The 25,897-nt window shown below is 42.1% G+C and overlaps 1 protein-coding gene across 1 annotated transcript in view; it reads right to left on the bottom strand.

Annotated features, from left to right (window-relative positions):
* Positions 1 to 14,517, bottom strand: part of LOC139342505 (KATNB1-like protein 1) — a 34,970-nt gene extending 20,453 nt beyond the window's left edge. The window contains exon 1 of the mRNA XM_070979637.1: positions 14,429 to 14,517. The gene's annotated coding sequence lies outside the window, so the exon portion shown is untranslated. The remainder of the gene's footprint in view (positions 1 to 14,428) is intronic.
* Positions 14,518 to 25,897: the final 11,380 nt, after the last annotated feature.

Below are 25,897 nucleotides of genomic sequence, written 5' to 3' on the forward strand. Positions count from 1 at the left end.
CAGCTCACATAAAAACGTGTGTGAGTGGAGCTGAAGGAATTTGTGAATGTGCGTATGAGAAAGACCACAATACTACCACTTAGATACTGCAAACTTGACCACACCAACCTAATTTTGGATCAGACATTAACAATATGCATTCATTATTGTTGACGTTAAATAACACAATGTAGCCTTCCTGAGCTCATGTGGGTTGTAAGGATACATCAGACTAAGACGGTTGGGAGCCACTGATGTAAAGTCTCAGTCTGTATAGTAGTTTGAGTCAACATTCAACCTCAAAATGGAAAAGTTTCCATGCCGTTCCAGCCCACGAGCACTTAACTCAAGGTAACTCAAAAATGGAGCTCATCAGTGCATCAGTGGTGCTTCTGCAGTCATCCACCCTGATTAGAAATGCTGCAATTTATCAGGAAGACATCAGGTTAACTACTTTTGTTCAGTCAAGCAAGGAGAACTCAGCATAGGACCCATGGTCATTATCCTGCAATTTAACAGTGAAAGGACCCTTTTCTTTTTTTGTGCCCTACCATCTTCTCATTTTCAAGTCATCAATCTTCCCCACTAAGCAAAAGAATAACCTTGGGCTGCACAGGTCATATTGTTCTGCATACAGAAGAGGTTGTTCTTGAACACTCCAGCAGGCCAACCTGAGACTCCTCTCAGTCTGCAGGAAGTGCTTCCTTGTGCCAGGAGGCAGAGATTCAACTCATTAACTTTGAGCCTCAACACTTGAGGGGCCTTGAGAGCCGATTGACAACAGGGGCATGCTACCACATTGGCTGCTGTTGGCAGGCAGAGTCGGGGCACGTCGCTCGGTTCAAGAAGTCCGTGTTTGGGTCTGCTGAGTCCCAAAAAAATTCTCATTCAGCAGCCTACAGAGCAGCAGAGTGTCGGGAAGCTAAATTTGTTAAGCCTGATCTGTTGTCAATATGACGTCGGACTTCTTGCCAGTGACTGACTGTGAAGAAAGCCTTGCTCTGCTGAAATGAGCAAGATTGTGTGTTGTGGCATACGTTCCTGTGCTTCCCAAAGGGATCTGTTTTTGTAATGGAGACCATGTCTTATTGTAGACTTCCTCATCACGTAGCTGTCACAACATCAACCTGTTTTGTGGTCACACCTAATCTATCGTGGAATGCGACCGCTGCTGAGCACAATTAGCCCTCTCCTCTAAGTCAGGCCACAAGGATCCAAATCATTTAACTACTGCACATACTCTCAGGGCTCCGTCATGCCTGCCTGGTTAAGAGAAATTGCACGGCAGAGCTGTCTTCTCTCACAGGCTGGCACTGCTGACCAAATGCTCTCACAGAATGCAGCATGCTGAGAACAATGCCAGGCTCATTATTGCCTATCCTGTGTCCTAAATGTTGCGCATGCCAGGCAGTCTGCCTGTCTCCTTTAACTTTGGTTACTGTTACGCTCTCACACTTGGCGCCAAACGTCAGTGAGGCCTGTCGTTGGAACTTTCACTAACCATGTTATGTTCTCGTTGATCTTTGTCCACTGTCAGATCCACATTACTGCAGAGCACAGACTGTGTTGAGGTAAATAGCCACCTTTGTCGTTCTCGGGTACAAAGCCCTCACTGTATCTGCACTTGAGATCTGAGCTCTTGCAAATGAAAGGTCAGTGAGTGGTTTTAAAATACATGTCCAATGTTTTAGCAATGGTAACACGAGTGCTTCTTAAAGCTCTGGTTTTAAAACCATTTAGATAGGAATTAAGTGATTAACGGTCATAATGGAATTTGCACTCAAAACTCAAAACTCTTACCCCCTTAAAAATGTCAAGAGCCTGAGGATTCAATGAGTGTTCTCAACCTTCCAGGCACGTGTAGAGGCCACACTTCACACTCCGCAAATTGGGAAACAAATAGAAGGGTGGAAACCGCAGGCCCTTTGGAGCATGCCTGCTGCTACTATTTGACACGAAAGTCACCCAGTGGTAAGCAATCCCAGCAGTGCCCAAAGGAAATCATTTAGCTCTGTAAGAATGTCATGACAAGGGCATAACCTGACTCTAGACATAAGATGATATTTCAACACCTTTTTTTCCCATCAGAGTTGACTCCCATCAGAGTTTCTTTCGGAACTCCAGTGATATCTACGACGTTACTGGCAGGTGGCTGACGGATCTTTCAGCACTCAGCAAAAAGAGTCAGAGCTGCTTTTTTCTTACCCACCTGAGGAAAGCCTGTCACTTTACACTATCCTCTCACCTCAAGTTCATGTGTCAACACAGGAGACCTCCCCTGTTATGGAGGGCAGCAGTGAGTGCAAAAGCTTTCAGGAGTGCCCTATGTGGCCCTTGGCACTGGCCAAAAAGGGGCCAGAAACTTAAGTGTGTGTGTATGTGTTTGGGAGGAGGGGTGCTTGTAACCGAGCAGACGATAGAATAGAAAGAGATTACGGGCAGCACTGAAAGCTGTCTCTGTCCTAAAAGCCGCAGTTCAGGCTGTAAAGGTAATCATCCCCGGGAGACGGTATCCAGTGTTGTTTTTGAAAGAGTGTGATCATACTAGACTGTCTTATTGACGGTAAAGTGGTTTTCACTGTTTATGGAGAGATCCAAATGAATGGGCAATGTAGATCTCCAGTGTACCTTGAAAAAAGCCTCCTCTTTTCACCAGCCTGTTGGTTGGGAAATGAGCGACTGGCTTGCTACAAAAACACATGTCTCAAATCACAGAATAGACAGTGTTCAGAGAATCTGTCCAGAAACAGCAGGCGGTTTTGCCATTAGAGGACATTGATGTGCTTGGCCTGATGACATGCTACAAATGGACGCAGACAGACAGGTATGTCCCCTGTCTAGACCTGTAAAGATACCTCAGGTCTCTTTACCTAGATCACCTAGATGAAGCTGGTGTGGATTTAGGGATGAGGATGGGTGACACCTGCCATAGATGTTTTATAATGTAACGGAAGAACAAGTTTATTGGTGCGAAGATATCCCGCTCCAGGTCACTGTTCAGTTTAGATGTTTATTGGTCCCATAAGACACAGACACCGTCTCTGTGAGTCACCAGTAAGTTTCTGAGTTTTTTGAACTGTAAAGCTCAACGGCACTGACTCTGGCCGTCACCATCTTGGCAGTGCCTGACTCTGCAAACTCCTGGCTAATCCAAAACTGGGCAAAGAGGAGGCGCATGAGAGAGGTGCTTGCGTTTGGAGCCAGCCTCAAGTGACCATTTGAGGAACTGCATTTTTTTTGGCACTTCTACGTTGGCTTCATCTATCAGCCACTTGGCCAGTCCGCCACTTTTGGTTCATATTAAAATATCTCAACTAATATTGCCTGGACTGCCATGAACGTTTGGATGGATGTTCATAGACCTCAGGAGTTGGTGACTACTGACTTTTGGTGATCCCCTGACTTTTCCTCTAGTGCCACTGTCAGATTTATTATTGGTCCAATTTGCCTGCAAAAATGATGATATTCCCTCAGCTGCACTTTATGTTTTGCTGAAATTAATTAAATGTTAGCATGCTAACACACTAAACTGAGATGATGAACATTATACTGCTGCCTGTATTGTCAGCACATTGACATTTCGGTCAAACCACCACTGTGCCTAATTACAGCCTCACAGAGCAGCTAGCATGGCTGTAGACTCTCAGACTTGTAAAATCCGAAATGATGCAAGGATTTGAATTTCTCAAAAGCAAATGCGAGCCCCGCACTGACAGTATTACATTACTCTGAGGTGATAACAGAAACAGGTGGTTGCAGTTTTTGAAAATTTTCATTGCAAGGAGCCAGAGATGCTGAAATGACTTTGAGTGTTTGTTCAACCTTACAATAAGTATGTTTGACCACCCATTAAATGGACCAAGGCATGAATTTGGGGAGGGAAAGCAAATCATCCCGTGGCTGGGAATTGGTTTTGTGTGGCCACTGGCCACCAGAGGAGCTTGTTTAAACATACGCAGACTGAAAGACTTAATGACCCTGCTGACAGCAGTCATTCGAGATGTCTAGTGAGGCTGGAGCGCTGTGGCTGAGACAGAGAGTCCTACAGCTGCAGCGGGAAAGGGAGGGATGTTGTGGTCGCCGTCTCTTTATGTAAGCTCCAGAGTAAAGAGGTGCACAAGATTCATTTTAAAAACTGACTTCAATATTTTTTCTCCCACCAAACCTAAACCAACAGAATATAGGATATGCAGTCCCATGGCAGCCTGCTGTGTTTTTCCTGCCACCTCAAACGTGTTCTGCCATTTGCTCCAATGTCATCTCAATTAAACATCACCATGTGGACAGAGAACAGATCAGACTTAAAAGTAGGTTTGTGTTTTTGAAAGGTAGTGGTGAGTTTGGATTGCATCCTAAATATAATCGCACATATTTTGGAGAGAATTCTGCTGATTTGATTGATTCCCCAAAACCCATGAGCTATTTACACGTGTTTAACACGTGCTGACCAGTAGTGGATATAGTGCATATGTAGGGAACAGTAGCAGGACAGAGAGTGCAGTTACACAGAAGCAACTTATGGACATTTTGTTCAAGTGATCCCAAGAATTGAAAGAGCCATCCATTTTCATAAAAGCTATGTAATCAAGAGTTGATATTTTGCCCTAATGATATCCCACAACAGCTCTTTAAATGTCCTGATAACCTCAGATAGTGTTTCTTAGCATAGCTCTGACCTGTGATCCTCTTGGGCTTTTAGCCCTGCAGAAGAGACCATATGTCCATCAACTGTCCTCAGGTCTTTGGGCCTCTTTATCTGATAGAGACTTGGTCTGCTGCTACATTTTGATCCCTCTAACTTGGACCAGGCAGAAGCAAAGAAGAGGATCCAGATATCAAAAGCTCTGAAGATCCTCATCATCTGTACCCTATACTCTATGAACAGGCTCACTGTATATAGTTACGTAACCAAACGCTTTCATTATTGAAGACATTTTCTTTTCTCTAGTTGGTTTAAAAGTAACCTTCCGCATACACCAGACCTCACTGATAAATTAACAAAATAAGCAAAAGTATGCTTTGTGCCCAAATTATAAAATTCAGGAAAAAGAAGACTTGAACATGACACTGCCAAAAAATTTGAATAAGGCTAGTGACAACATGGCTACTGCATAGCTGTGGAATAAGGCCAAGGCATGATGGGAGAAAGAGCGATAACAAATGGGGGAGAGAAAGGAGAAATCGTGAGTCTGCAGAATAGAAGCAAGCTTCTGTTGGTGATTTAAGATTTCCCAGTCTGGATAATCATGGCTATCCTGCACATTCCAGCCTATAAGAGAACAAGATTAAATACTTTTGGAGAGGGATGCTGGCTGTCCTTCCTGCTGTGGTTAGTGCAATCGCCTTCAAAAGAAAATCACAAAGGTTACTGTGATGAAACTGTTTCCCTCTGCTTGTGGAAATCTGTTTCGTTTTATCTCAAAGGTCAATGAGCATTCGTCCCAGACTCGGCTGTCTGTGACCCCCACGTCAGTAAAAATTCTTTCATATGAGAAGTTTAATAATATGATCTGTGTCTTCACGTCTGGCCATCTGGTTATCGTGAAGAAAGGCACAGGTTGATTCTTCAGCTGCCTTTAAGCAACAGGGACACAGTATATCATGTGCACATGATGGATCAGACATGAAGGCGAGCAGTCAGCAGAAAGCGAGTGCTTCAGACAGCATTACGCAGCTGAACGGAGACACACATATATCTGAAAGGGCTTACTTTCCTCAGCCGACCGGAAGTGACGGGAGAAATAAAGAGTGTCAGTATCTTATCTTTTTCATCTGACACAATCCTCTCATATCCCCTCTGTTCTAATTTTAGCTTCGTCCTTCCAACCTGAAAGTGGCATGGGGTCAGCTCTGGGTTTAGCATTAAGGTGAGATTTTCTTCTTGTGTTTGCTTTAGTTCCTCCTGTCTTCGCTCTCTGAGTCCACATAACTCGTCTCCTCTGTGGTATGTAAACTATCAAAGGTCGAGCCAGTTTTTGCTCTTTTCCACTTTCTTCAGATCCAAACAAGGTCACAGAAGTCTATAAAATGATATAAGCAGTGATTACAAAAAGCAACACATTCATCTTTTATCACTTAACTTTGAATAAGAGCCAAAATTAAAATTTCCTAAATAGGAGAGATTTTATGTGCAAGACGCTTCTGCTCAAATTTTCACATTTCAAAGAGTTCATAAGCAGAAAATGACCTTTGTGCCTGCATGTGTCTGCGCATTCGTCTGAATGTGCATGTGTGACTTTTGACTTAATGATAGTGTGGCCTCATCAGCACACACTCCTGTCAAGTATACACATGTGGAGTGTCTCTCCAGCCATGGCTTAGATTCCAGCCATATCCACGGCTGTGACCGATCCAAACACCAGTCAGTCAGTCACCCGGCCCTGCAGAGAGGCGTGTATCACTCCTTTGTGCTGCGTGACTCAAAGCCCTCTTCCCTGCCTCCTCATGTCCTCTCTCACTCCCACTGTCCTCCGTGGACTTGGGCTTGCCATTTGACCAACTGCCAACTTGGACATGCTCCCCCATTGGTCAGCTGTGGGCTCGTATACAGACTTTCTACATAGCAACAGCTTGTGGACATACACTCTGAGGCACACACATGCAAAAATGACAAACAGATGGCCGTGGAAGTGAAATGATTTGCATTTTTCCAAATAAGATAATAAGTTGCCCTTTTCTACATATTGATTCCATATACCCATAATCAGTATTGAACCACGAATGGCCCTAAATCAATCTGATATAGGCACAACACTGTCAGCTCTAATGAGAATCAACACGAGCAGATTGTTGCCTTTGGAAAGTGAAGAATTGACTCTTTCATGAGGTGGCAGTCAAGTCAAAAAAAAAAAAAAAAAAAAATCCTTCAAATTGGTCCAACAATGAAAAAATCCCACAAGTTGTCAGGTCCAGCTGAAGTATCATACAAAAACTGAGCCCAAGCGGGCGGATCTACTGCCGGGTGTTAAAGAGGACCAGATGATGGGGCGACGGTGTTTTCAACCATGGGGTTTCCGCCATATTTTCTGAGAGGATGAGAGGAGAGGAGCAGAGCTGCAGATGTTGAGGCTTGTTCTGCTGCCCTAAGGTCTTATTTGTGTTCATCTCAATTCGGATTGAGCACTAACTGAGGGTGATTATGCAAGATCGGCCCTACAGCTCGGAGCTTTGTCAGTTCCTTTATTTACTGATCTCAGTGGACTTGCCGCTGCAGCATATTTAAAATGGGGTGTGAAGTGCTCCCCTGGACAGAGCAGACCCAGGGTGAGAAGAGGTTGAAACCAAATGACCTCAGAATCCAGAGAGTTTGGTCTGGGAGTTTCCAGTGAGCCACTTTCCCTCCCAGGGACACTGTAAAAAAGCTTTCCTGTTCCTCTCCTTGTGAGCTTTGAACTCATTTCTTCACTTTCTCACCAGAGCTGTGCAAAATTGAATGTAAGACTATAATAAAAGCAGTCACTGAAGTCAAATGAGAGGGAAAGTTAGTCTGGCCAGTGTACAGAGGCATGGTGTCATGTAGGCCTGGGAGCCAAACACCACAGTGCGGCTCACACACAGGGAGGGGTGTCCAGTCTGTATCCCACAAAAACCAGAAAAATCCCCTTAAACATAAGACCACATCACGATATACTGTGTACTGCTAGTCAACATCCAACAATAATATCTTGATTATCATTATTTCTGTTAATGGAGGCTCAACCATCCAGAGTCAAGAATTACACTTAAGTGATCGTTTGTGCTAATGGATCAACAGTTACATTTGAGAACAATCAGCATTCAATCAGAGCATGGCAGAGTTTAATGTGAACTCAACCCAGACTGTCAGACAGCTGTCATTACGTAAACTATTAAGTAATTCTCAACACAGATTATTCTGGGCTTGGTTGGTACCCGATCCAACCCAAAGATCTGCTGATAGGACTGACAGAGTTTCTGGCATGAGGAGGCAGACTTTCCAATCAAGGAATGATGTCTTAAAATGTGGGTTATGGATAAATATTGTTCTCTGGACACAAATCAGTATCACTTTTTGTATTTGATTAAAGGAATAGTTTGGGAACATTTTGGAATAAATGCTTTAACAATGTTAGGAGTCTCTGCTCCAAGAAATATCTCATCACATAATGCCAGCACTAAGGCTAATTGTCATTTTTATACTTAGGTGTTTGTGCTGATTAAAAAAACAAGATAAAACGTGTTAATTAGAGAGCTCTAGAGGGAGGCATATTTTATTATCTTTGAACAAAGACAGGTAGCTGTTTCTGTTTCCAGTCTTTGTGCAAACTAAGCTAACTGGCTGTAACACTCTCAGATATGAGAGAACAGAAAGAATAAAGAAGAGATCAAACAGTTAGATCAAAAAGATGGCTGTCATGTGCACCATGCAGAGGCTCAACAATGTCTACTATCAGGCTTTTATTTTCCTCATTCATTTGTCCAAAAAAGTCAAATCATTCAGACCTGCAGGCTTCGCATGCCTATTGCCTTCATGCCACAATCAGTGTAACAATTCTACTTTTTCTAACAAGCTGTCAAATTTACCAGACTTTGACAGACTGATGGAAAATTGCAGGATGTTTATGCCCATTTCGCTCACACTTATGTTCCGCTCTTATATTCTGTTTGGATATTCTGAATTATGCCTTATTCTGAATGCAGCATTTTCAAATGAAGACATGTGGGATATGCCAATATAATATAGTTTTAGGAGCATTGTGTGGTGGTTTGGGAAATTAATTTGTTTTCTTGTGTGCTGTGTAGAGGTGTGTGCCTTTGTTTCCTGTGTGTCCTTTTTTGGCAGAGACTGGGCGTGGTTCTCCAGGTGACTGGGAGCTGACTCCATCACAGCTGGGACTCATCACAATCAGGCACAGCATAAAGACTGTGGACTGCAGAGGACTCGAGACCTGATTGTTTCTGCTGCTTTGTGGTATTGCTGGTGCTATCTGAGAGTATATAATTACTTTTGTTTCTCTGGTGGGAATTACCAGTTCCAATTACCAATCTCTAGTTCCAGTGTCTCTGATACCATGCTGTCCAGCCTCTTGCCTCCTCAAGCCTCAAGTGCACAACCATCACCACCTAGTTTCACCTGTGCCTCTACCACCATTAGTCATTTAAACAGCTTAGTAGAAATACTGCCTTTTTTGGAATGAAGGCAAATATTTCTATGGAATATTTCTAATTATAATCATTTGGAAATGTTGTGCCAGTTTTAACAAGTGTTTATGTCACTGTCCATAACCAACTTGGCTGTGTGTAAAAGAGCTTAACGTTCAATAAAGCGGGTGCATGCTGCACACAGCTTTCTCTATCTCTTCTGTCAGTCAATAAGCTTACTGATGGTGTTATTATGCATTTTGGTGTATAACAGTGTGGAATAGCTGTCTACAGGAAAAGACTAAGTTGGTTGATAGTCAGACATCTCATGTTATACACATCAGGCTACAACATCATCTGATCTATTTACTAAGATTTATTTTTAGGCTCTTTGGTTATGACCAACAAGTTGGAGGTGTGCAGCCTGTTATCTGCAACCTCTTCATCTAACAATGCACTCAGACAGAAAGCAAAGTGAATATTCGCCCTTGTGTGATTTGCACAAATTTAATGTCATCTGTACAATCTGTGTGAAAGAGCCAGTGTACCAACTATTCAGATGTTAGCTGTAAACCAGCTGGCAGAAAATTGCTCTGTTGCATTCTGTTTGAAAACATGGTGACGGCTCACTGTGGCTGGCTCTTCTGCAATATTTAAAGCTGATCCACTGCCATAAACATGATAAAAGTGATTGCTGTCCTTGTTTTGTAGACTTACTTTAGATGAACACTCACGCCAGCGTTAACCTCTGTGACAAATTCATCTATTCACAATAAAAGACAACGTTGGAATGGAAATGTTCAGTCTGCACTAACTGTGACTTCATACAGCTCTGATATGGCTGTATGAGAGCGACTAAAAGAGATGTCAGATGGTTAGAATTAAAAACGGTCACACTGGATTACATGCATGCATTAGTTCCTGTTAATCCTTTATGTAGGAAGGCAATCTGAGTCCAGGGTGGGAGTTATTGACACTAACAAATTTCAGTACTTAGTCACTGTGGGTTAATTCTGCAAAGCTTTCAGTCATTCGAGACTACTTCCAATGGGAAAGGAATGATCCGCTGAAGTGAACTGTGGCCAGTCATCCTCAAAGTTAATGTTTTGGATCAATGAGTGTTTGTGCTTCAGGCAACATGGCCCACTATTGAGCTAAAAACAATGGTGCACTGTGCTCTCATGCTAAAACATCTACAGCTTGCCAAAGTCAATACAGCTAGATTTTTTTAAAGCTAGACAACAAGCTCCAAGCAACAATTAATATTCAATGCAGAGATTTTATCTGCCTCTCTGCAGAAGGAGAAACACGTTTAATTCTTTCCACTGGCTTTTTCTTTTTCTGAGGACAGATGAGGGGGAGCGATAAACTGCCCAGGGAGAAGTGGAGAAAGGGCCTCGGGTGGGTCCAACAGCACTCCACCTGGAAAACAAAACAGGTGAGAGGCTGGAGAGAGATGCGGCTGTCTCCAAGAATTCACGTTACATTTTCCACCGAGCCTCGTGGATAAACATCAAGCAAAAGAAAGCGGTGACTGAGAATGAGCTGTCAGTGGGCAGCGACAGATCCAGCTCTCATCTCCACCATCTGCATGGTCAAAATAGAAGGGACAGGAGATTCCGCAGCAATTCCTCAAATAAGCAGCACACGGCACGACACCTCCTTTCACAGGAAAACGGGAAGGAAGATGAGATGGGGCGAGACAGAGACCTGCCTGTCCTTTCAGCCAGTGGAATTGGAAAACTAAACAGCTCGGTTTAAACATTCGACGATGGGATCCACTCATCCGTAATCAACAGCCCTCACAAAACTGGAGACCTCCGCTTAGTTTTTATGATTCATTTTAGTTCTATGCAGTCAAATAGAAAACGGTGCACGTGTTTTCTCTGAGCTCCAACTCTTAAGATGAAACGCCAAAATAAAATTGACCAATTGGCAGTTTGCTAACATGCAAAACTAGGCTGCAAACATTATACCTGCTAAACATAGCATAATGTAGCTTTGCCATTGTGACCTATGCTTCCACCCTAGCATTAGCATTTAGCCCACTCCTGTGCTTAAGTATAGAGGAGCTAGCCTTGTATCAATATGGCAGTTTTTCCCATCTAAATGACTACAACTACTGCAGTCTCAGATGAAAGGGATGCTTATTTCCTATGCCTCCATGTTTTTGGCTTTCACATATCACTTTTGAAAAATGAGCGTGATGCTTAATGTAACACATCGTGGAAGCAAAGTCACTGTAAAGATGCCACAGCATGTGGAGGTCCTAAAAGAGTCTCTTAAGAGTGTGTGTGTTATTTTGAACCCCTGCCCTGCTGTCAGGACCCGTTTCCTGCTGATGTACAGTAGGTGGCCTCTTAGAGAAAAATAGCACCGATCTTTATGGCAAACAGTAAATGTGCTTCTAGGGAAAACAAACTAGAAAAAAAAAAAAAAAAAAGATTTGCAGCTTTGCTTCTCAAGGTCGAACACACAGGGTTTGTTTAGACCAAACACCATTAAACAAAACATTTAAATTACAGATTGGCTGACAGGAACAAAAATCTAATCATAGATTTTATCACTTATTACAGGCCTTTCTGCCGGCGGTGAGCATGTCCATAAAAGGGGAAAGGGGAAGTGATGTTGTCAGAGTGTAACGATTCGGCAGCTGGTCTCCTGTGGAATCCTGGGCGATACTGGGGATGACGGAGACCAGCTGCTGACTCAGTGACTCATTTTTACCTCAGTGGGGAGAAGGAGGGAAGGAGAGGAGGAAATGGGAGAGCAGCAGCTCCTGCCCAGACAAAGAACAGACACAGCCCGCTGCAGCGAGACAAGTGGCCAAACAAATTTAAGGCTGCTGTATCAGTTTGTACTGTCCTTTCCCTTTGGCACCACATTTGGAGCATGTTGCAATGCAATCCCCTGGTTTATAAACAAGATATGATACAAGAAAGTCATCATAAAAGAACTCATCTTTCGGTAAATAGTATGGGGTGACTGGAAGCTGAAGTTTGGGTGGAGGGGTTTTGCATGTATTGCCTTTATCTTATTATCTCTATCATGGCAAAATGATGGTGACCCAAATATCTGTTTGTCTTTCTTCCCTCTCTCTGTTCTTGTTTCACTCTGCAAATTATGTGTGCAAGCCTGCGTTGTGTCTGGATTGTGGCATTAGCAATAATTTTTGTCCTGACAGCTGAAAATGGATCAGTGGTTCTCAGTCCTGGCAATCGGGTGTTAGATTCAGGGGTGGAAAGGAAAAAAAAAAACTGGTACAGACTGTTCAAGCGAAAGTGAAATAACTTGGATTAAAGAAAAGATTCATTTACATTCATTAAAACAAAAGTTTGCAAATGTTTTAGCATTTTTAGCTGATTTTGTAGGTTTATGTCTAAAAAGTTTGCAACTGTAAAAAATGTTTTAGCATTTTTAGCTGATTTGGTAGGTTTATGTCTAAAAATACATTGGCATAAAGCTGCTGCCATCAATATTTTTATATTAGCAATAAATCCGATCCACAGATAATAAAATCCTGACTCAGCAGTCCTCAGCTCTGTGATTTATAACATCTTTCAGCTCATTTGTTTTTTCTGCCCATAGCTTTGATTTGGTTCACCCTCACCACTCTCATCAGTTTCTGGACACAGCAGGGAGCTGTTTCAGTGAAAAAACCCTCATAAACCCACAGTATGACTCTGTACCTGCCGCCACCAAAAGCAGATTGGTGCTGTTCTCATCTTGCTGGTGAACATAGTGGACATTCAACAGCTAAAGGTAATATATTTTCCTCTGGGATTGGTGAAGACCAAAAACAGAGCTAAAAGAAAGTGAATACTGGACTTAGATTTGCCAGCTGGACACAAATAGACACAAATGAATGATAATGTTGTAGCTGTACCAGCTGTGTGAGGAGATAGTAGGAACTGATGTCGTGTTAACAGTTTGTGTGAGGGCGCGAGGTCAGGACTGTTCAAATGCAGTGAGCAGGTTACATCAGAGTCTCCAGCTCTCTTCAGTGCTCTGCCTGTGTCATAAAGAGCTGCAGGTGTGTCTGTTTGACCAAAGGCAGGGCTGAACCACACACACACACACACACACACACACACACACACACACACACACACACACACCCAGAGCAGAGAGGCGACACACAAAATCTGGCTATGTGGAACTTTTCCAAAGGTTATGCAGGTGTGTGGGCATGTTTATTTGGGCGTTCATAGAGGAAGAAGCAGGGGAAGATATTTTGACCTGATATAGGCAGAAAACTAGGAGTGTGATTAATAACATAAATGATGGCTTTCTTGTGTCCCTGTAAGCTCTTCCGGTGAGACAGCACAGAGAAGACCAACCTGGAACCGACTCCCCTAAATGGAATGTAGCCATCATCAGTGGTATTAATTACAGCACCTGCTATAACATGTCAAAGGTCTTTATCTGGATGGGGACAGCAAAACCCTACTTTACTGTACAATTCCCTTCCCTTGTTCTCCTTAAAAAGTTACTCACAGCAACACGTGTACTTTAAATGAACTCGTATTGCACCATCCCAGATTTATCTCTGGCCTTGGGGAAGTAACTTAGTTCCCAGTCACTTCGGATCAAATCCACTGGTACAGTGGCACTGTTGACAGCAGCTGAACCCAATCTAGTGCATGAACTCTGGCACGCCGGAGCCCTCACACAAATTCGATGCAGATTCTGTCCCTTTCAAATCCGGGAAACAGCATCTTCTCCTGTAAACGTTCAGATTATAGTATCACACAGCGTTAAGATCTGCTTGTGCATTCCACTTGGATGCTGTTTGTCCCAGATGTTTTTTGTCACTACTCTGAAGTGGCAAATCCTCACCGCACAGAGTTTGGGAGGTGTGTGAGTGTGTGTGTGGGTGTCTTTGAAGATGAATCAAACTGATAACAGTCTTGACTCCACGGCCCCCCACACACTGTTTCCCCACCATAAATAAAGTGAGACTGTGATTGCAGACATAGCTTTTGATTAAACTCTTCCCACTGCTGCTCGGCCTTATTCAGCATTAGACAATACAATGAAATGTCGCTACGGTTCAGTAGCACATCTCCAGCAACCACAGTGAATATGACTCAGCTTGAGAAACAATCTATCAATGCATTCAGCGAGCAAAACTCTCATGACGTCAGCCGTGACTGCAGTGGAAAGAACCTCTGAAGATAAACAAAATTGCATTCTCACAGCTCTCACACAAAACTCTCAGGCAAAAACTGCTCCTCCACGAAACTACAGCAAGAAAGCTGAACGGCGCAACGGACAAACAGCAAACAGATACAGCAAAGAAGAAAAGATAGCTGAGAAGCGGGAATCATCATTTTTCCAGAGTACATACCATTTCTGTCTGGGAGTGTTTTCTGGAGATTATGGGAAGCTCGGCGATGACACAGTAGCTTTGCCCTTATAAGGTGGCCGCTGTCCTCGTACTGTGCCCTGATGAGAGGGGCAGCCACTGTGAAAGTCTCAGAAACAGCAGACTTCAATTACATAACGGACTTTGCAGTGACTAAGTGTGTATGCTAAAAGCTTAAACTTTGAGCCGTGCAGGATTTGTCGTTGGAGGTGGCTGGAATGTCTGGTATGGCTGGTGGTACCAGCAGCATACAAATCAGAACAAGCTGCTTTTTGTTCATCCAGCAGAGAACAAACATGCTTTTATTGTTGTCCAAAGTGAATTATTAAGGCTGCACAACCAAATCAAACAAAAAGACAAACATGGAAATGAGCGTGCCAGACTGCGGGCTCTGACGCTGATACCTGAGCTGACACCGTAATCGTTCTGTAAAGACGAGACGTCTGCAGTGGAGAATCACTGGACTGACTTGTTGAACTGAAACTTTCCCACTCTGCCTGTAACATCTGAGGAGGCCTGCTGGATCCTCATTATCTGATGTTTCTTTTACCGAAATCACCATGAGTCAGAGGTTTTCAACAACGAACTGCCGGTTATGATTATGTTTATATATATTTTGTGTGCTTGTCAGTGCTTTGCGCCTTATTGGTACACACTGATAGGAACAATGTGTCCTGAGTGATTCGTCATCTTGTGATAAATGACGTCGGCGCTGATTGTAACTTTCCTTTATTGTAAATTTTATTGTTCAGTACCAGACAGAAGAATGTGTGATTTTTTTTCTACATAATTACATTTCTTATCACACATCTGCAACCAGTTAGCCATATAAGCACACAGCCAAAGAGAGTAATACAGAGTCCATGTAGCAGCGCTGAGCGGCCTGTGGGAGTCTGTGTTGATAGGCGTGAGTAAACACGGTTACTAGGCAATAGAAGAAACTGAAGAAAACCCTGAAAACATAGCAGCTGTTCCAGCTATTCAAGTATTAAATATTTGAATGTGCACTATATTCATAGAGACATCATATTTAGAGAGAGAGAGATTCAGCTTGTTTATGTCACACACTGACCTCCACTCTCTGAATACCAACGAAAACTATGGAAGTAATCTATGTGTCATATTACTTTTATATTGATTAGTGATTAAGCATGTAGGTTAATTATTTCATTAAGGTCACCTGGAAAGGAGAGTAAATAACACCAAAAAAGCACAACAGAAGAAGAAGAAGAAGCCTGAGGCACTCCAAAGCTGGTCACTTATTACTGGCAGACAACTTTAAGTGATCCAGTTATTTGATAATTTACAATCTGTTGATATCTTACATGTCCCAAAAGACTCTGCCAAAAATGAAGCAGCCAGACTTTTAACCAAATCCTGATCTCTTAAGCTCCCCTTATTTTAGCCTCCTGGCTGCCTGTCCCTTTTAGAAGTGATTTTGAAATTTTAATCTTGGCTTTCAAAGCTCTGTATGAGCTGCAGGAGTTACGTAGCCGAGCTTCTAGATCACTGTTCACCAGCCGTAGCTTGAGGTCCTCTGATAGGCCACTATGACCTGTTCCCCGGTCAAGGCTGAAGACCAAGGGTGAAAGGGTCCTTTGAAAAAGCTTACCTGAGGAACTTCATTGCATTTCTCAGCACTTACTTTTACTGTTTATCTGTTAATTATTTTAACAGCTATCTTATATAATACTATTATCCACTATTTTATCTTTACTTACTTATTCATTTGCTGTGATTATGCATTAGACTATCCTCCAGCCTTCTTTTGGGAATTGAAGTTATTCTCTTGTGTGCTGTGTAGAGGTGTGTGCCTTTGTTTCCTGGTTTCCTTTTTTGGCAGAGGCTGGGCGTGGTTCTCCAGGTGACTGGGCGGCTCCATCACAGCTGGCACTCGTCACAGTCAGCGCAGTATAAAGACTGTGGACTGCAGAGGACTCGAGGCCAGATTGTTTCCGCTGCTTAGTTGTATTGCTGCCTTTTGCTAGCACTACCTGCGAGTTTAAGTAGTTCGTTTTGTCTCTATCTTGGATGTCTCACACCCACTTCGTGATGTGCTGGTCAGGCACAGGAGTACTTTCAGTGAGAGACTCATCCCACCAAAATTCAAGACTGAACACCACAGGAAATCATTCCTGCCTGTGGCCATCAAACTGTACAACTCCTCCCTCTGAATGGCCCTTGGACTTTTCCACTGCCTGTTAGATCGCACATATTTATACTGATATTATACTGATACATATTTGACCAATTCAATTTACAAAGCACACCCTTCTGTATATACTATTTTTTCTCAGTATATATATTTTGTTGTATATTTTGTTTTATATATATATTCTCAGTATAAGTACTTAGTTTTTTATATTTAGTTTTTTTATATATTTCTTTTCTTTTCTTTTCTTTTCTTTTCTTTTCTTTTCTTTTCTTTTCTTTTCTTTTCTTTTTTTATTCTAATTCTATTCTTGTAAGGAGCACCTGCAACAAAATCCCCCAAGTGCACAACCATCACCACCTAGTTTCACCTGTGCCTCTACCACCACTCTATCTCTACCTCAGTGCCTCATGCCTCATTTCATTATCCATTGAAATAAATTCCTATTTTACTCTTACTCTCTGTCTGTGTGCCTGCCATTGAGTTCAAATCCTGCTGCAACATAAGAGGTTGCTTTGCTGGTTTCGAAAGTTATTATTATTAATCGTCTGTACATGTGATCTGAAATGCATTCAACGACCAATATGTCGCCCACAGCCAAAAAATATATGGAGCGCAGTGCTTCCCATCAGGATGCAGCGTTTCATAACGGCATGTTTCATTAAAAACATGTTCAATCTTTTTTTTGGACAAGTCACTGTGTTGGAATTTGCCAAAGGAAGTGCAAATGTTTGAAGAATGGGAGAGCACAGCCGGCCTTTTGTCATTATTTTATTGATTACTGGAACTGCTCTCTTCATGTCCAGTCACTTTAACTGAAACCGCTGTGTGTGGGATCACCAAAAGTTCAATGTGTTCTACTGCTACGAAAAAAAAGCTTGAAAAAAGTTTGCCTGCTCCATCAATTTATATGTAATACTATTAATTGGAAGTCATGACCTAGTTCACTTCAAACACTACCAAGGAATAAAAAATTTACCTGATTTTGATTTGATCTGATTTTGAACACTGTGTGTGTGTGTGTGTGTGTGTGTGTGTGTGTGTGTGTGTGTGTGTGTGTGTGTGTGTGTGTGTGTGTGTGTGTGTGTGTGTGTGACCTGGTATTTATCACGCAGTGGGGACAAAAATTTGTTTACAAAGTCACATTGTGGGGACTCACCTGCCTATGGGGACAAAATGCAGGTGCCCTTGGTGTGGGGGTCTGCCGGTCTGTCAGGGTTGGGGGGCCCGGGTGGCCAGCGCCCCCTGTGCTCACAGTCCATGATGACTGGACGGCCCCAAAGGTGGCATTATCCTCAATCCTCAGCGTCCTGCCATGTCTTGTTACTCTTCCTACTATTTATGGTGTGTGTGTGTGTGTGTGTGTGTGTGTGTGTGTGTGTGTGTGTGTGTGTGTGTGTGTGTGTGTGTGTGTGTGTGTGTGTGTAGTTCAGGGTTTGTGTTAGTACATACGAAGGGTGGGAGGGATGGGTTTTTAATGTTGTTCTGTTTTTATTTATATTGTTTTTAACTCTTGTAAAGCCCTTTGTGTTGCATTTCATTGTGTATGTCTTGTGTGTGTCTTGTGTATGTCTTTGCTTGTCAAAAAGGTTGATTGTAGTGATGAAACAAAGAGAATTTTGTCCTGTCTACTCAGTGGAGATCATCATTATTGATAACAGAATTAAAATCATAGCCACTTGTTGCAAACACATGTTTTCAGTTTTTGGGTTGACATACAGTTTATCTTGGACTCATTTTTAGCTTAAACTGTCTGATCACGCTGTTGAAGTAAAGCTTTCAAGGTGGGACGTGACATTGTGCATTAAGTCTCGGGAGGGAACTGCTGAGCTAGGTGCCCGTTTTAGAAATAAATGCAGCAAAATGTTACACCAAGTCAAAGGAGCACATTTCATGTTGAAGAAAGAGGCTTTATTTTCCTCTCCAGCTGTGGCTGTTCTTGTTGGCAGCGTGTTTGTTCTTGAGAAGAATCCTGGCCACAATCTGAACAGTCTCTCCAGCTGAAGTTTGAACCCCAGGCCGTGATAAATGAGCGAGAAGTGTTGTAATTCACTGTTACTCTCCGGTGGGTCTTTTAAAAACTGGTGGTACTATTTTCACCCAGACCATTTGCCTGGTAGCTGATGTCACAAACTGCGCTTATTGTAGAGTTCAGCTAAATGATGATGGATTGCAAAAATCATTTTAAAAATTAAGATCAATCCTAAGAAATGAAAAGCAGTGATCTGTTATTCAGCTAAGAGACAGACAGGTTGAATCAGTTGAGGGTCTGCCTGTAAACTTTGGAAAGTCAGACAGTTGACTCAAAGCCCAGTGAGAAACCTGACATGATATATACAGTGTTAAAGCTGTCTTGTTTAAATCATATAAAGCTGGATTAAAACAAGGCAACTGTGTTTATGTGAAGCCTCTCTCCATCCATAGCTGTGGTTAGCCACAGCATTCCCGCCACAGATACCATTTTAGTCATACCTGCTTATATGCACAAGCCGCAGGAGCAGACAGACACCCAAATAATGATTCCATTTGTCCAGATGAGTATACCATTCAGCCACCCAAGAAATGGTGCAAAGTTGAAGGCTGCTTATATCTGAGCAAAGGAAAGTAAGAATATTTAATCCCAGTGAGCAACGCAAAAGCTGATGAACTATCAGTAATAGCTTCAGCACTGATTCGTCACAGTGAGGATCACAGCACAAAGCCTTTGTTCCACATGGAAGTTCAGCAAGGTTTTACGATGGATTCATGGAAATGAGAATTCTATAATTATACCTCCATAAAGGGAGCATTTGGGGAAAAATAAATCCTGCTGGCATGATACGCCTTGAGTTTAAAGATGGTGCGGTTTTTAATTCCTGGTGTGTGGCACGCAAATAAATGTCAAAGAGGATATGCTATCAGAAAGCCAATATGCTATTTGTGGGCAAATAAAATAGATTTCCAATTTATTTTACACAATTTATATGTATCAAAACATTCCTTTCTAAAATGGAATAAGGTAAAGCACTGAGGGATGTGAAGACTGCAGTACTGACTGACCGACCAATCAATCCCTCCCTTGTTCCCTTGTTCAGTTATTCACCACTCCCTTAATAATGGACACTTAATAATAGTTAATCGAACATGTAGGCAGCTGTCAGTGCAGTGGACAGCAGCTGTCACTAGTGGACATCTCTATGCACAGGTGTGTATGTACCCAAGATGCATTGAGGAGGCATTGAGATCAGATCACACTTGGCAGTGGTCTGGGCTGCTTCGGGCCGCATTCCTTTGCCCACATTAACATGGATGTGTCCCGGGCCACACTGAGGGACCACCTACTTAACCGAGATCCTCTGCACAAGTGGAAATATGTAGTGATTTGCACGCCAATGGATCGATCGATCACCCAAGATTAGTGCTGTCAAAAATGACAACGCAAATCAATTTTAACGGTGTATTTTTTTTATCGGGAGATTAACATTCTTTGTGACCTTTGTGAACGTTAGAAAAACTATAGGAACCGATTGGAAACCAGAAACAAAACAATAGGCACGCCCCACGCACGTGTTTGGTTTCGCCTGCTCGCTAGCTGAAAAAAAGTAGGCTACCGGTTTGTGTGGATGTCAAGCGCAAAACGCCGAAATGGATGCGTACAAGATTCTGAATGGAAAGTTTAGTTTCAAAAAGTTAACAGATGGGTCGACTGACAAGACCAAAGTTGTCTGTGAGTGTTGTTGGTGTGAACTGAGTTATCACCGCAGCACATCCAGTCTGAAATACCACTTGATGGCCAAACACACGGTGAATGCGAATTCTCCGCCGCCTCCTTGTCAAACACAAGAGACATATGGATACTGCAACTAAGAACAAGCTTACTGCAGCCATAGCCAAGTAATGTTCATTCTTTCTGGAGAGAAATAAGAGGCTGGGTTGATAAGCCTCTGGTGAATAAACAGAAGAGCATCATAGTCTGACTGCTTGTATGTTCAGAGGAAACTTAAGAAAGGAAAGTTTAAGCCATGGTTTAACTGCACTATAGCCTGAGTCCTAGTTTACAATGATGTGCACTTTGTAACTTTATTTTGTATCACCCTGTTTTGATCCCTTAAAAGGGGCTGTTGAAGGGGCTTTTCTGTAACCAAGTATTTATTTATTTTTGTCATCTGTTTATTGTGTGTGTGTGTGTGTGTGTGTGTGTGTGTGTGTGTGTGTGTGTGTGTGTGTGTGTGTGTGTGTGTGTGTGTGTTAAAATGTTTTGATTTTGCCTCAAATGTGAATGACTGCTCAAAGTGAGAATGTTAGTGTGAAATATAACACTACACGTTGTTGTTTTCAATAAAGAAGCATTTGCACAAAGCAAGCCTATCCACTTTTCCATGTTGATAAGAGTATTAAAATGATACTTAATGCGACATTTAGAATAGATAAAAATGTGCAATTAATTTGCAATTAATGGCGAGTTCATTAGATTAATCGCGATTAAATATTTTAATCGATTGACAGCACTACCCAAGATACATTGTGGTCACTGGTGTTGATTGTACCTGTGTTGTGATCATGTCTCGCAATGGTTTGTATCAAAGGAATCACACGAATCTCGACTTTCCCGCAATGTATGGCGTGAGTTCAAACTTAAACGTTTGTGTCATAGGTGGCGGGACCACTTACAAGCAGGCCGTTGGAGTCTTAAGAAGTTGGGAAAAAAGTTTTGGTATGTTGACACTTGGGTTTTGAAAGGATAAAAACTGCAACACAATGCTGTGTGCTGTGTGGACCGTTCCACCAGGCCAACATTGTTGTCCTTACAGCTGCTAAAAAAATGCCTCTGTATGAACATGTTATTTATGAAACCGCAAATGCAACGTATGCTATTAGGCAGATCAGCTTTGCATGAGCCAGTTGTCCCTCTGGGTGACACCTTCACAGCTGACGTCACTGATCTTTTCACAGGATACGATTTGTTCTGAATATCATGCAAATGAGGTAATGACCTAATATTTTTCAAGCATTTCAACAATCTGGAAAACCTATCACAGGAGGTGAATGAATGTCTCTGATTAGTATAAGAATTCAGTTAGTGGTCCGCTGAGGATCACGTCTTCTGCTACTGAATAGACTGTTATTCCAAAAGGGATTACAGACTTTGTTTTGGCTTTGAAAGGTCAGTGTATCATATCGAGTATTGAGTAACATGTGCCTCGAAGACATTTTTATTTCTGTAATACAGCACTTTTATTTTATGAGCAAAAAAATATTTTCCAGGGAAATCACTACGGATTACAAATTCTGAACTGAATAGACCGTTTTCATTCATTCCTTTCACTCACATTCACATGTGTCACATGGGGGACACGTGAGGGACGGGGTTCACTATTACACTGTGACAACATGGTTCATTTGTTTTATTCTCTTCTTGTGTGATTAATGTGGATATTTGAATAAAATATACTCCTTTTCACAGACGGACACTGTTGTGCTTGTGTTGCCAGGCAGTAGATGGATATTACAGTGGTCCTTTCAGTATGAAACTGCGATTACACCCGTCTGCTTTTCATCGTGTTGACAGGATGTCTTGAAGTTGAGAAGTTTGTCATTTTTCACTAATGACGCTTAAAAAACATCTCGTATTGAACCAACTGGCAATTACACTTTAACACAGAGAGAAGAGACACATTATTCTGAAACTACTGTCCAATACTGTCTAAGTGTCTGATTCATGTAAGCTGTAAGAAAAAATATGAACAAAATAATATAAATATGTATTTTTATATAACACATCTTTGGTTACCTTGGCTGCACACAAGGGCTGGATACAGGAGAGCAGAGCTAACCTGACTCTGTCCAAAGGTAACAAAAGCATGTCATATCTTGTTTGTCTAATACTGACAAAAACCAAAGTGTAAAATTGGGGGTTATGCGTCGGACCGCTTTTGGCGAAGACCAGCAACTTACTTGAGTCTCTGCTGGTTGCCTAGCAAACGCTTCTGGCCAAGAAACAGAAAATCAGGCCTCCAACCCCAAGTAAAAATAAACAACATACCATGACATTCTATTTTCTGGACAGATGTAACAGTGGTATCTATCTTCTTATCTATTTGAAAAAGCAAATAATTATTTTCAATGCACTGTACTCATGCACAACCTTTTTTTTCATGATTCAAATAAGTATTTATTGTTTCCCGACATGCAAAAATCCTTCCTTATACTCTTTCTGCTACTATCAACCATCCATCGCCAGTCCTCCCCAGTTCTTTATGTCAATGGCGCCCAAGCACACAGTAATTCTTATGTAACATGTTGCTCCAGACATCTAAATTAGATCCATTTCAGAAGCCATTTTGAATGAGACTTCTGTCTTGAGAAGTGAAATGTGTGCCAGGGGCATTCACATGATAAAACAGAGTATAATTTAATGGCCATGGAAAGTCTCCTTATTAAGGAGGATAATTGAGCTTCTGTGGTTGTCTCATATTTACTTCCCCTGTTGTGTCTGTTTACAATGAGGCCTTCTTAGTAGACAGAGAATAAGTTGGGTGTTGATGAGTGGAACATGTTTTCAGATTTTGATGTGTTTATGGCTGTCCTCTCTTCCTATTGTTAACATAATGAATGCAGTCATCCTCTGGGGGGAAAGGCCAAACCGCGGGCCTGTTCATTCACACACTCAAGCCTCACTGGTTCCACTAATGACACTCAGGCCTATCCAGTGTCTTCATTGACTGGATAATTGGAGGTCTTAATAAATAAACATTATACGGTGATGATGACGGGCAGCAGTTTTCTGTTACAAAATGATTTCTGTGAAATCTATTTCTCCACCAGCACATAGAGACTGACTTCTGTCAAGACAAATGCTTCGCACTTCATCTGGTAGGCATTTGTTTCAAAGCGCATCACGTATCAAACATGTTAGCAAACAGTTGAAGTAATCATTTGAAGTGGTGTGAGTACATCTATTGAATGAACATCCAATATTTGCTTTCCTTCTAGCTCCACTTTGGCCTCCACCAACTCCTGGATGTGTTCACCAGCTAGACGCCAACGTTGTCTCTCTGCTGGCATTGTCAGTTTATGTCTGCTGTGGCTGGAAATAGAGTTGGTATGACCACTGAGACTGAACCAAAACAGTTAAGTTGAAGGCCATAAAACCAAAAAACGAGCTGAAAGATGCTGAGAGGCTCCACAGAGCTGATGAGGACAGAAGAGTCAGGTGATGATTCTCTGTAAGTTTATCATGATGAGCAACACATTTCACATTAGCCCATTTGTTAGCTCAACACTCTGAATGTAACTTAAAAAAATAAAAAAAAAAACCTCTATCCAGCAGTAGCAGGTATTTTTGTGATCTCTCAAAAGTCTTTTTTCTGCCTGGCATGACAAAATGTTTATCCAGGGTCGAAACCAGTGTTCAGATCCAGTATTTCCATAGAGTGTGCCGTTTGGCTATTCTTCTTTTTGTCCGCTGTGCAGGCTGCAGAAGTTGTATTTCCACTTTTATCACTCTGGGCAGAATGTGGACATCTGTGAGATCACACAAATATCTTCTAAGATACAATACAGATGAAAAACACAACATTTTGAATATTCCCCAAAGAATTGCCATGTGACCAACTCACAGAGAAACATACAGACTGCTGAGGGGTGTGTAGTCATTTCATCTGTCCTTTATAGAAACGGTGAATAGTGTAGCCACAGTCACATTGATTGATTGATTGATTGATTGATTGATTGATTGATTGATTGATTGATTGATTGATTGATTGATTGATTGATATCAGCTCCAGTTTAGCTGAAAATATCTCTGCTAAACATAGAACCAGCCAAAAGGCAGCATGCTGCCGATGTGAATGGGCTGATCAGGAAAGCATGTGTTGGACTGGAATCACTGATATGGAGCCATCATTCTGTGATCTGAACCTGGACATGTATTGAAACGTTTTTCCCCTCTTGTCTCATGTGATATTGTTCAGACCACAGATGGAGAACAATCCATACTCTTCCCTATATCTGGTTGTGGGGCCACATGTGGTGTCTTTATCAAGATCCTGTAATAGGAACCACAAAATGAAAAATGCAGCAGGCGAGCATTGAACGTGGCTGAAAGGCAACTTGAAGCAAACTCACAAACAGCCACTGTGAAGTAATCTGGGAGCCTCAGACATGACGTGTTGGAGACAACCTGGCCACTGAGAAGGCTTCAAATGTTTATTAATGAGCTCCTCGGACTCACCACAGTTATGTTGCTGGATGCTTAAAAGACATGATCTAATCCTGTAACTTTCTCAAGCCCGTCAGATTACAGCTTTTCTCTTCGCCGTGCAGCCTGCAGATCACTTTGTAATGTCATCTAAGATGGTATTGTCACAGATGTTAATCGTCATAATATGTCGAGAGTATTTGAGAGTGAGGCAGCCGTCACGTTCTTCTAGCCTGCTGAGGAAGTTGTGTTGGAAATATTAACATAATGGTGAGGCCAAACGCAAGTCAAAATCATTAATCGTGCGATACCCAGCATTTGTGGTGTGGATATCTCTTACTCTGCGTCTCAAGAGTGAGATCAACACAAAAGCAGTGAAGCTATCAGAGCACTAAGTGGTTTAGCAGAAGGAAATTGGTTGTCTAATGTCTACAGAGAGGTTTGTGTGGAGGTATGCTCGCAAGTTTCCATGATTGCATGTTCAAATCACAATAAATATCCCTCTCCGCTGAGCCCGAGGTAAAATGTTCTGTTGTCCTGCCAGATGCAATTGCCATTTAGAGAGCCTGGTGAGGTGCTTACCGTGTTAAGTACCTGAAGCGCTGCTTGCACCGCTAGAGGCTCCCCTCTGGGTCCTCTGGCTGCAGAGCCGAGAGATTCAATATGTATCATTGCTCCATATATATGAACAGTCTGCTTGGTGTTAACCAAAGTGTGTGCACATCCTTGACACATATGCCATCCACATGTCTATTTACACTCCATCCAATCTGAAGGAAAGTTCAAGAACCATGCAGCCGCATTCCCTTGAATCCAAAGGTAACTTTTGGAACTTTTGGCCTGAAAATTGGTGAATTCTTCTTGAGTTTACATTTCTATTTATTACCCCTTCTGTCTCCATGTTCTCATATAGAAAAACAGAAGATTTTCTTTACCATATAAGACCTATGTCATAAACTCAGCAGTACCGTAAATGATATCATCGGAATAAAGACAGACACGAGGCATAAAAACGACTCATAGCAGTCCTGAAATTCTTTTCGTTGCAGACAATTTGCAGCGCAGACAGGCACCATATGGGATTGTATTTGTGGGGCTATAATCCCAACACGGTAACAGC

Source organism: Chaetodon trifascialis, chromosome 14, assembly GCF_039877785.1.
Source record: "Chaetodon trifascialis isolate fChaTrf1 chromosome 14, fChaTrf1.hap1, whole genome shotgun sequence".
Lineage (NCBI taxonomy): Eukaryota > Metazoa > Chordata > Actinopteri > Chaetodontiformes > Chaetodontidae > Chaetodon > Chaetodon trifascialis.